Source organism: Acartia tonsa, chromosome 14 (genome assembly GCF_053477335.1).
Source record: "Acartia tonsa isolate MP-2025a chromosome 14, ASM5347733v1, whole genome shotgun sequence".
Classification (NCBI taxonomy): domain Eukaryota; kingdom Metazoa; phylum Arthropoda; class Copepoda; order Calanoida; family Acartiidae; genus Acartia; species Acartia tonsa.
Window position 1 is genome coordinate 4,381,454 of NC_137273.1, and position 12,317 is coordinate 4,393,770.

The 12,317-nt window shown below is 44.3% G+C and overlaps 1 long non-coding RNA gene across 1 annotated transcript; it reads left to right on the forward strand.

The window, feature by feature from the left end:
* The first annotated feature begins 3,582 nt into the window (after positions 1 to 3,582).
* On the forward strand, positions 3,583 to 11,524 carry LOC145306161 (uncharacterized). Its single transcript, XR_013874908.1, has 3 exons — positions 3,583 to 3,720; positions 4,245 to 4,294; positions 11,462 to 11,524. It is a non-coding gene; the product is annotated as an uncharacterized LOC145306161 (long non-coding RNA).
* The last annotated feature ends 793 nt before the right edge of the window (positions 11,525 to 12,317 follow it).

Sequence of the window (12,317 nt, forward strand, 5' to 3'; positions counted from 1 at the left end):
TAATCAAATAATAATCATATATTCTAGGAGCTAAGCAATAAGATTTTTAAAAAGGTTTGTGTAACAAGTATCAAACTTAAAATTCATGAAAAAACTGCATTTTTAAAACTTGTGTATACTTTAGAGGATAGCTCAAAAACTAATAATAGTACAAAAACGTTATATACCAATATGAAAACTAGAGGTTATAAGCTTTACAATGGTATGCGTAGCATTTTTCTACCACTTCTAGGTGCTGAGCAATGACAAGTTTAAAATGTCTGTATATTTTTTGCAGGCTTGTCAATGTAAATTTTAGGTTAAAATTAGCTAAAATCTTTTTCCCGGATTTTCTCCCAAGAAGTAACGCTTTTGATTTCGTTTTTTGCATTTTTCATTAGTCTATATATGTATATATTAGAATATGTAATAATCTCAGAGAGCCTATTTCAAAAAACTGCTTTTTCCTTCCGGCGACTAGTGTCCTGGGATGGCTATTTTGTTTTTAAATTTATACCCTGAGATAGTTTTAAGCTATTTTTACCCCCTTGTTACTTATCGCAATACAGATTCCTAATATGCTAGGGGCACAGCTGCTAGTTATTTTTTAATAAGGCTCGGCAGCCAAAGTAATATTTAGCCGTGATGCTTGAGTAAGCTGCAGCCGCGACGATTAAAAAAGCACCAACCGCACCATAAGGCATTATGTGAGACGCAGCCGCGTAGCTTTAACTGCTTTTGTCGATTTCAGCAACAATGTCAAGCCCTCCTGAAAATTACAATTATCAAGATCTAAAATTAGCGCAGCAATTAGTATTTTTTTGTATGATACGCATTTGTAGTGTAATAAAGTAATTCATTTAAACTGATTGTTTGCGTGATGTTTACAATATACTTATCTATGGAATATGAGTTTGAGAAACTATTAAAGAACCTAAGCTGGGAAATTAAAGGTTTTTATAAGGCAATCTATTTGATGAAATAAATATTTCAAATGCCAACTTTAAAAATTATTTCATATCACAAACTAAGTGTCGTTTAAAAGATTAATAAAACATTGAAACAAAAAACGAAATTATAAAAAAATGCAATTAATATGCTTTTTATAGGTAAGATATGGTTCAATATTTAAAAAAAACAGTAATAATAGCTTGTAAATGTGGGGCCATACTAATATTTCTTCAATGATTAAAAATAATGGGGAGGGTTTCGGTGGTTTAACAAAAATTGTTAATTAAAAACACCCAAAATGGACATGTCCTAAATAATATTCTTACCGAAGAGAATAGGCTAGTTATACGCTAGCCCCCAAAGTTTTATAATAACGTTTTCTTATTCGTTGGCTTAATAACTTTGGAGACTTTATTGAATGTTGATTGGTTGTTTGGTGTTCAAATGTTTCAACCACTAATTTTGATTAACAGCATTAGGGATGTACATCAATTTATTGATCATTATCTTATCTCTTAAGATCCCTGTATTCTCACACTAATTTCAAACATGTATTCCATGGAGAAGTGTGTAAACATTACTTAATAGAATAAACAAATAATACAAAAACAAGAACAAATTATGTCCATAAATAGACAAATAAAACATTTTTTTAATTAAAAGAAATAGCAAAATTTCCAGTAATATACATAAAAGTTTACTAAATTTTATTATATTGAAAACATCAGCAAATTGTCATCATAAAATATAAAATCATCTTTAAAAGTTACACGATGGTTGCTGTGACAATACATAAGATATCATTCTAAAAATATTAAATGCTTTTATTTATGCGATGACGTTCTTGTCTTTATTGGAGAAGCTTCAAAAAAAGTGTTTTTGTCTGTCCTCCTCCGTAATACTAGTTTGGTCCGATTTTTACAAACACAGTTCAGCATGTAAATTCTTCTAAAAATATATTTATTTTTTAGAATTGTTGCTTTATGTGAGTGTGATCAAGAAACAAAAAATCAGGAAAATTTTATATTAAAAACAGAGAATCATTTTTATCATTGGTGGTTTTCTTAAAGTGCTAAAATTTCTGAAGTTTAAGTTTCTAAAATAAGAAAACAGAACCGAACCTTCCCCTTTTAGTTTTTCCCTTTAGGTTAGGTTATATTCGGTACAGGGTAGCCCACGGTGGTTAACCATAAAGAAATATAAGGAGGGGTTTGGGGTTCTGTGTTCGCTGGGCACTTTGAAGTAACCTCCTTTACAATAGATGGTGATTAAAGTCCCTACACAGATTGTGACGTCATACAATAGAAGAGCCAATAAGAGGCCAGTATATACTGTAATTGACCAATGGTAAAATTTATGCTGGCCTCTCATTGGTTATTTTATCGTATGACGCCATAATCTGTGGAGGGACTTTAATCATCTCCTTTACAATATCAAAAGAAAAGTATATATATTTCTCTTTTTACACTTTTTAAGGTATATAAAGTTTTGAAACTGAAATTTAGACGCCAAGGTAACTTTTTTTTAGTTGAATGTCAAATGCTTTGTTATTGTCAAAGTGACTATAATAACAAACTTGCTAGCTTAAATTGGATAACTTAAATGATTACAAGGAAGACAACATCCATAGAAGTGAAGCTCTATAGATAGAGTATATGAAATAAAAAATCAGAATGTAAATGAACAACGGTAGAAACAATTTGTTAGTAAATTTGATCAAAAACTGCTTAAATACAGGAAAATTTTTAAGGACCTATTAAAACTTTTTGGACTTGATTATAGAGATGCTTCACCTATGACATTATACTTTGTTGTTCCTGAAATCATTATTCCAAAAATCAGAAAAATCGGATGATTTTATCACATAAAAATTAGTTGTTAAAAAGTTAAAATCAACATATTTAAAATGAACATACGGACATTCTGGTAACGAGTTGCTCCGCTTTCTAAATCGTACCTAACTACTTCAGGAAACATCATGCAAAGTTTGAAATCGATAGGACAATTCTAACATGCCTAATTTAACAAAAAAGCTATCCGTCACGGACAGATGGACCGACCCTAATTATAGAAAAGTTTCCCTTTAAAAGATATATGTTATTATTTTGTTGCCAATTCAACTTTTATGCCAAATATGGTCAACAATTCACTTTTATCAGGGATAATTATTTTAGGTAAAAGCAAAGCTACCCTATGACCATATGGCACTGTTTTATTGTTTGTTAATTTTAACAAGTTAAATATTTTTATTAATGAAAAACTTGCCATTATGATTCCTGTAAAAGTTAGGTACAATTTACAAACCGGAGCAACTCTAGAATAATTAACAGAAATTCCGTACATCAATTTAAAATATGATTATTTTTTTTTTTTTGACAACACAATAAACATTTAAAAGATGTTGACTTTTTAAAAAAAAATTCTTTTTAAGTTTAGTCTGTTTGTTTGTCTGATTTTGGTGCTTTACATTTATGGATGTTGTCATCCTTGTTGAATATAACTGTTGTTGCTTCATTAAAGAAAAATATTAGAGAGGGCAGGGGTTAAATTACTGCATGTTCACGGGAAAAGGATATATTTGAATATAAGCCAATAGCGTCGAAAATATTAACACAGCCAAAGAGCTGCAAAACAGCAGAAAGCAATTTGCTAGCAGACGAAAAAAGTCCCCACCACTGGAATTTGTATACATCTAAACGTATATATTTATTGTTATTTCAGTAATGCATTATACGGATGGTGCAGCAAATGTCGCAATAATAACCCAGAGGAATATAAAAAGATTATTGGGTAATTATTATTATTATATTTATTAACAGGATATATTTACTTGTATAACAAGTACAATATCATTTAAGTATATTCGGAGGGGGGGGGGGGGAGTAGAGCTTCGACTTGTGGAAATACTATACTATCGGGGTAAATACCCTTCAAGTTATTTTGAAAACATATCAAGACTAAATAAAAAGTAAAGTTGATCATGAAGATTGATATTGATATAGACAATTTGAGGGTGACCTTAACCCCCCCGGGCCCCCCCCCCCTCCCCCGACCATATTTCAGACTTTTGTTGCTCTTTTATATTCTAAAAATGTAATATAATATCAAAATTAACAATTTATAAGGCCAAAGTGCTGTAAATAAACCAGTCAATGTCGAAAAGCACTTGTTTATTACTGTTTTCTTTTAAAACACATACTTAAATACTTTCTGCTTAACTTAACTAGGGTACCATTTACAGTACAAAAAAAATAGCTAATGCATCTGAGCTACGCTATAGGTGGTGATGTTATCCTTGTTTTTTTTCTGTTAAGAAACAAATGTACTTATTGTGGGGGTGATGTAGAAGACAATTATCCCGTAGGTAAGTTTTTGGATCAAGTCTACCAAGAATGCTCACTCCACCTTGTTGGGGCTGTAAACCTGCGGGTTATATGCCTGTAATACACTAACCGTGTTGGGCCACCCATTATACTGTGGTATCCGCCGAGGATAAATGGCAGACACCGGAGTTCAATTAGATTACGGCAGTGTGACAGACGTGGACACCTTACTATAGAGAAGCTACGCTTCTCTAGCTTTCACTAGATAATGATCAACATCTATTTTCAGTTGTCACTTTATTGAAGGGTTAAGAGATACTGAAGCTATATACAACAAACAATAATTACATGGATAGGAATAAATAATCATAACATGAAAGCATAAATAATACATATACAATGGTCAGTTTGGGCAATAATGATTCCCCCATCCCTGGAAAGGGTGGGGGAGAATTAAGAATACAGTTAACCATAATAAACATGACAGATTCAAATCATTAATTCTAAGCGTAGGGAGGGGGTCACTAGACCCCTTCCCCAGGACTCGGGGGAGGGCCATTGACCCTCCACCGAACCCCAGATCAGGGGTGCCATAGACATGGCTCACGGTTGCCGAATACCACAACTCTCCCCTCGGAAGGCTGGGAGGTGGTTTCCCTATCAGACTTCCGACAGTGGTTGAGGCCTTCGGCCCGCTCCTTAGGGCTAAAATATATACAAACGATAATGATTCAATGGAATCCTAGTGGTGAGTATCTTCTTAGGGTTGATGGGCTCCCAATGTGGGACAGAAGGCAGAGGCTGACTTGAGTTGGATACGTTGGTCAGCGCCGGCAGGTATCAGGTTTGCTGGTGGCACAGTTGTTGCTGGAACGGTCAGCAGTGGGGCCTGCGGGTTGTTGTTGGCAGCGGCTGGGGCACTGGCTGCCAGGTTGATTGTCTGAGCAGCGGCCTGTCCTCCTGAGGGGCCGCGGGGTCTGCCAGAGGGCGGTCCTGGCCTACCTGGGCGGTCATGCCCGCTGTCAGTTGATTTCATAGACACCATTTCCTCGGCTGCTTCCCTGCCGATGGGAATGGCATCCCAGTCCACTGAAAAGTCCCGGGACTTGGCATGGTTGAGCCTGGCTCTAGCCAGCGCTTTCCTATATAAAGCTGGATGGTACAGGAACACTTGTGATATCGCATTCAGGGCTGCCCGGACTCCTCCTTGTGCTGCTGCCAGAGAAATGATGGTTAGGTCCCCCAGCAGTTTGAGGATCAGCAACAGCAAGCACAGTATGGCGGCGCCATCTCCCCACTCGTGGATGGCTTGTCTAAATCCTGCCCAGACATCCAGGGCTGCCTCTCCTTCCTCCGCCAGTCGGTCAATGTTGTAGGACACTATCCCATGGTCTCCTGTGGCCGAACAGCTGCCTTGCTGAACGCAGGAGCCATAGGATAGGCCGGTCAGCATGGCACTCTTGTATGCTGGGAACGCCAGCAGTTGTTGCCAGTCGTTCAACTCAGCCTGCAAATACAAACCACCTGAACTGAAGTCATCTAAGGGTTCTGTCAACAACTGCTTAGGCGTATCCAGCGGGGGTGGCCTCTTCTTGGGAGCAGGGGTTAACTCTATCCAGCCTTCCTCCGCGTGCACAGTCAGGGGGTAGGTGGAGGAGCAGGGAATCTTGGTGGCGTGCTCACTGTATACCCGTGTCACAGCGTCTACAAAACCTGTGGGCTCCACTGGCACTTTGTCCCAACACTCCTTGTGTTCGCGGACAACATACTTGTGCCTTTGGCAGGTCAGCTGCAGCAGGATGTCTCCCCTCAGTACCGAGAACGTGCTCCCCTGGACACGCACCGGGTGGGCCGGATCTAGTTGCTGGAGCTTCCAGCAGTTGGCCGCTACTTCTTCCGCTGCAGTGCTTTTCATGCGCGTTTCCAGGGTAAACCCAATATAACCTGCATGGATCTGTGCTTGAAGGGGAACGTCAACGTCCCTGGCCGACACTCTGGGCAGCGCAGCCGCGGCTGGGTCAGCTGCCACGAACAACGCTGGATGGTTGGTGGCATGGGCCTCGAAGTCGCAGTTCACAATTGAGGTGGGGTTGGTCATGTTGATGAAAAACTGGGCCTGATGGTCAACCAGATATGCATCCCTCACCAGGCTGGGCTGGAGGCTGCGGATCAGCCTCAAGGGGCAATCTCTTCCCAGGTGGTCCCACACGTAGGTTGCTTCCCCAGTGATACAGGACAGCTCAGAATGGGGACACTCGAGGGTCAGGTGGTCAGACTGGGACTCCACCCGTCCATCCTCCACCACATAGGTCTCCTCCTTGACCAGCAGCCGCCGCTCCTGGAGCACTAATTCATTGCGGTATAGCTGGCCCTCAAAGTGGACGTCCTCCCCCTCGCAACCCACCCCCTCGGGGCTGTTGACGAGGGCGCCCACCATGTCGATGGTGAAGAACAGGGGGTGGTTCAGCTGGAACGTCAGTGGCTGGGTCTTGCCTGGCAACGTGTATACTCGGTTCCTGGCCAGGTCTCGGCACGCTTCTGGGTCTATCTTGGTTGGCCTCATGAGGGTGGGGACCGAGGTCACCTTGAGGTGACCCCATACCCCACACCTGAATGTCCACTGGGACACGGTGAGCTGACAGCTGAACCCAGTGGTTTCCCTCACCTTGACTTGCTGCAGGACGTGTATTTCATGGCCCAGGGGCACCTCCTGGTGTAGGGGCTCCGTGTCACACATCTTTTCTTTATTGTAAGACGTGACATGGGTGGGGTTGGCACAGTCCCACCCCACCAGGACGTAGCTGGTTGTAGGCCACACGGCTGCCAGCAGGAGGCCCCACAGGACCATCCACCAATGGGAGAGGCTTCCAGGTAACCATCTTCCTCGTACACGCGGCTGGGGATCTCCGGCTCTGGTCACGGCTGCTTCTTGGGGCTGGACACGGCTGGGCTGCTCCTGGCTAGACACAAATTTCCATTGAGCGTTATCTGTATGCGGCCGAGGCACCCCGATACCCTCCCCAATGACAGACTGGCAAGCGACTGGCACTTGCCTGGGTGTCGGCTCCCCTAGCCCTAAGTGCTCCCTTCCCTGGTCCAAGGCATGCCCAGTGGCATGGGGCTGAAGTGCATGTGGCACAGGCTCGCCCTTACTCAATGCCCTCCCCTGCCCTAGGAACTCAGGTGCATGTGGCACAGGCAAGTCCTTATTTTCCCAAATTTCAATCTCCCCAGCCTCAGGTGCAGGGGGCACAGGCAAGGCTGGGTGTTTACAATATTTTGGATACAACACATTTAACAAATTCAACTTATCCTGATGGTGAGCAGCTGGGTTCCCTTGGCTGGTAGAGGGCTCTGGATGGCATGTAGCTGGGCTCTCCCTGCAGGCTGGTGGCGCTGGCTGGCATGTAGCTGGGCTCTCCCTGCAGACTGGTGGCGCTGGCTGGCTGGGGGTGACGGGTGTCACCCCTTCCTCCGGGACCGCTGGCTCGTTCCAGGACTCAGGTCTCTCGGTGGCGGCGACGGTTGTCGCCCCAGACATCAGGTTGGAGGCTGGCTCGTTCCAGGATCCAGGTATCTCGGTGGCGGCGACGGTTGTCGCCCCAGGCACCAGGTGGGAGGCGCTGGATAGCACCCCCCCATCATCCCAGGTGGCGACGCCGGGTGGCGTCCCATACATCGATGCAGAGGTGCTGGCTAGCACCTCCTGCCTCTCTCGTTCAGCGGCTGCCAGGGCCTCCCCATACACCGTCTCAGGGACGCTGGGCAGCGCCCCTCCACTCTTGCTGGGTAGGCTCAGTCGGGCAGGTTCCATCATGTTGAGGCTGAAAGGCTGGGGCCTCAGCACCTCTGGCTCGGCTATGTTGTTGGGCTGTATCAGCTCTGGCCCCAGATGGTTAAGACTGAAGCCTAGGCCAACCCGGTTGGGTTCAGCCGCGCCGCCCAGTACGTTGATCCTAGCTGGGACAGTCCCGAACTGCGGCATCCCATCGGCTCGGTCCGCAGCTCTGGGGGCGGCTGCTTGCGGTGGTGGTGCTGGGGGCGCGCTCCCTTCCATATGGGCCACTCTGCTGGGCTTCCCTGGAGGGGCACCCTTGTCGGCGGTGCGCCTGCGGCTGGCTACCTGGGCCCAGTCAGCTCTACAATCGGCCGCCGTGTGACCGTCATAGTGGCAACGCTCACACTTGGCAGAACGGTCACGGCGTGGCTGGGTGCGCCTCTCCTCTAGGCTAACTTCCACAGGCGTTGGACAGTCTCGAGCTCGGTGGCCTCTCCCCTGGCAGCGGTAGCAGCTGCCTGGAACCTTGTCATCTGGAGCGACCTTCCCCATCTGGTGGAGACCCGGAGCCAAGGAGCCAATCTCCATTGGCTCCGACTCGTCATATTGGGGCAACTGGATGCAGGCAGATCCAGTCAGCCCGTCGGTCGAGTCCACTAAGCACACACCTTCCTTCAGCTGCTTAGTAACCATGGTCACGGTGAACATGGCCTTGCGAGTGTACTCAGGTACACTCGCAATTTCATGGTTCATCATGAGGCGTTTTACATTGGCGTTACGAATTCCACGATTTAATTCGTCCACCAACAACTCAAGATCCTCATGGTTGTAGGCGTCCCTATACAAGGCGCACTTAGTTGATATGTACGCTTGTATAGGTTCTGTCGAGTGTTGCTTGTAATCCCTAAACGCTTGTTTAAGCGTTTGGGTTTCAAAAGCAGGGCGAAATAGCAATTCACACTCGGTCTTGACCTGTTCGTAGGTCAAGGCTTGGCCTGCCTCGCCAAACAGATGGGACGCCATTTCCGCCGCTTGCCCTACCAATGACAGTAGTAGGGCGTTGCGGCGGTTGAGGGAATCATGAGGTGGCACGCGGTAAGCCGCCCATGACATCTCAAGTCGGCGGATATGTGCCGACCAGGATTGCTTGGGCGGCCCTCTAAACTCCGGCAGATTGCTCAGCATCAGCTTGCGGTACTCGGCTGGGGCCGGCTGAGGGTCATCCTGGAGCCATCCTGGGGCTTGGTCACCTCCTGGGACTTGATGCTGGTCCATTGGGTCAACGGTGAAACGGCGGGCACAAAGTTATACAGTACTACAATGAATGGTTTGTCACTTGAGGCTTCCTAGCCTAACAGCCAACACTGTTTGTATCACTAGGTTGGGAGTTTAGTTGCAAAGATATAACTTAGCTGTACTTATCAATAGTTAGGTGTTGAGGTAGATAGATGTTGAGGGTCTGAACTGCTGTCAGGAACTGATTGGGTTTTCCCTTATCACACTAGAGCTAGGAGGAAAGAAACTTGCAATTCTTTATTTGCTAAAAATACCCCTGTTAAATGCTATGGAGTAGCTCCGCTCTGGTGTGAGAGTGTGTGTGTGTGTGTGTGTGCGTGGAATCTTCTGTCCTTGTAACGCGCGTTCGCGCCGTCAAATCCGCGCACACGGGGAAAACGCGCTCTCACCCCTCAGCTCGCTCTCTCATTGGTCCGCTTCGTCCGTTGGATTTATGATATTTTCCGCACTCTGTTGCGCTACCCGTGAATGGCGCTCTGTGTATCCGATCGCTAGCTCCACACTACAGACGGACTTAGTCTAGTGTGGGTAGGAAGGGGGAAGCGCGTGAGGGGACGGGGGTAACTCCGTCCGTTCCCCCTGTGAGGGAGGGGGGTAACTGTGTGCTGGTGTAATAGGGCCTTTTCTTCTTAATCTTAGGCTTATCTGTTATATCACCCTGATTGTATTTGCCTTCAATGGAGAGGGGCCCCCTCCCCTTCCCTTGGAATAAGGGGTGTATTGTTGTTGTGCTGTGGGCTTGAGATTGTTTTGATTATATTACATCTAGCTTCTATTTTTGTTCTTATCACAATTGCATAACAGATTTGTTGACCAACTCTGTTCTATTTTTAGCTGTTATCACAATACACAGTAATCCAAGCCTGTTCTATTCTTAGATTTATCACAACACAACAATTTGTTTGCCAAGCTTTGCTCATAAATCTATTGTTTGGCCATCACACTAGGGTGGTAATCCCTGCAAATGTGATATAATATCTGTTTTCTAGATGGGTGGCTGCGTTGTAGCTTCTCAGGAGACTCGGGGTTGATGTAGTTTTTCTCTGTTCTGGTGCACTACACCCGTATGTTAGCTCGCAGCTTGCAGCTATGTGGCATGTTTCAGCCCATCGGCGGCAGGGAATGTCCCGTCCTGCTAGCGCCGCTGATCCAAATCCGGCTGATGGCGGCAGGGAATGTCCCGTCCTGCTAGCGCCACTGGTTCGGATCCTGCTATTTCTTGCAGTAAAGCTGGCCTATTTTCGGCCGTCTACACGTATTTGGCTTGTTTCAGCCTGTCCGCAGGCCTGTTTCAGCCCTTTTGGCGCTCAATTCTCCGTTAGATATCAGCGCTGCTCGCGGTTATTCGTCAGATTTCGCTGTTTCGCTTCCACAACTGCCGGATGCAGAGTTAAACTTTGCTGTCCAGGGTGGGTAATTCAGGTTGCTTGCGTCAGTTTTGCCAGATTCACTGCTGGGAGTACCTTAGCCTCAGATGCGCGTCTGCTCTACACTTGTGGTTCGCCGTAATCTCACAGCTGACACCAAAGTTGTGGTATCCGCCGAGGATAAATGGCAGACACCGGAGTTCAATTAGATTACGGCAGTGTGACAGACGTGGACACCTTACTATAGAGAAGCTACGCTTCTCTAGCTTTCACTAGATAATGATCAACATCTATTTTCAGTTGTCACTTTATTGAAGGGTTAAGAGATACTGAAGCTATATACAACAAACAATAATTACATGGATAGGAATAAATAATCATAACATGAAAGCATAAATAATACATATACAATGGTCAGTTTGGGCAATAATGATTCCCCCATCCCTGGAAAGGGTGGGGGAGAATTAAGAATACAGTTAACCATAATAAACATGACAGATTCAAATCATTAATTCTAAGCGTAGGGAGGGGGTCACTAGACCCCTTCCCCAGGACTCGGGGGAGGGCCATTGACCCTCCACCGAACCCCAGATCAGGGGTGCCATAGACATGGCTCACGGTTGCCGAATACCACAATACCCCCCTTTTTTTCAAAATATGGATGGGTACGTTTATGTGCGCAAAAAGACACTTTGAGGGAATTCGCAATTATAATAAAAGGTTTAAGATTTTAAAATATTTTCAATATTAATATTAAATTTTTTTAGGAGCATTATGTGCTGCCTTTCTCTTATTTCCCCTGGGAATCATCATTTGCTGCACTCTAAAGGGATGATTAACACAACTGTATAAATAATTGTTATAATAAAATAAAAGGATCTGTGTGTACCAAAGAATCTTGCTAACCCCTGAACCGATATGGTTCTCATTTACAGGGTAGCTTCTTACAGGTCCTGAGAAAATTTATAACTATTTTTGGGAAGGATACCACTACACTTCCAACTTTTTCTTTTTAATTCTACAATTAAAAGTGGGGTGTTCGACTGCCACCCCCCCCCCCCTCGCCATCAAGGACCCCTAGATGTCTTTAGGAACGTACACGCTAGTAGTATATAAACAGAATCAGGGTTTTGATAGGGAGTAGCAAAACATGGAGGGGGGGGGGGGAGTGTTAGATAGAGAAACAGAAGAGTGTTATTAGTGAACAATCTTAAATTGCTTTTTTCGTGATTTAAACGTCTGGATCATGTTACTTGTAGATGCAGTGCTCATCACATGTTACTTGTAGGTGCAGCAAACTCATACATTTTACTTGTAGGTGCAGCAATTTCCCATCTCCATTCCCTATAGAGATACTAATATGATTATAAATAGAAACAATTAAGATTAATTCGTTAGCTAAACATTTATTAGTTTATTAATGGTTTTGAAAATATTCAAAAATATTAATAAATAATAACATATGAAATTGAATAGAAATCTGGTTGCACAAATTGTAAAATTCATTATCATTATAGCAATCCCTTCACATGTATTCATCCAAATAACTATGTAGGAAGGTTCTGGTTTAATTTGGTTCAAGATGAAGAAAGTTGTTTGGGGTTTTGAAGTTCTTTAGAAATG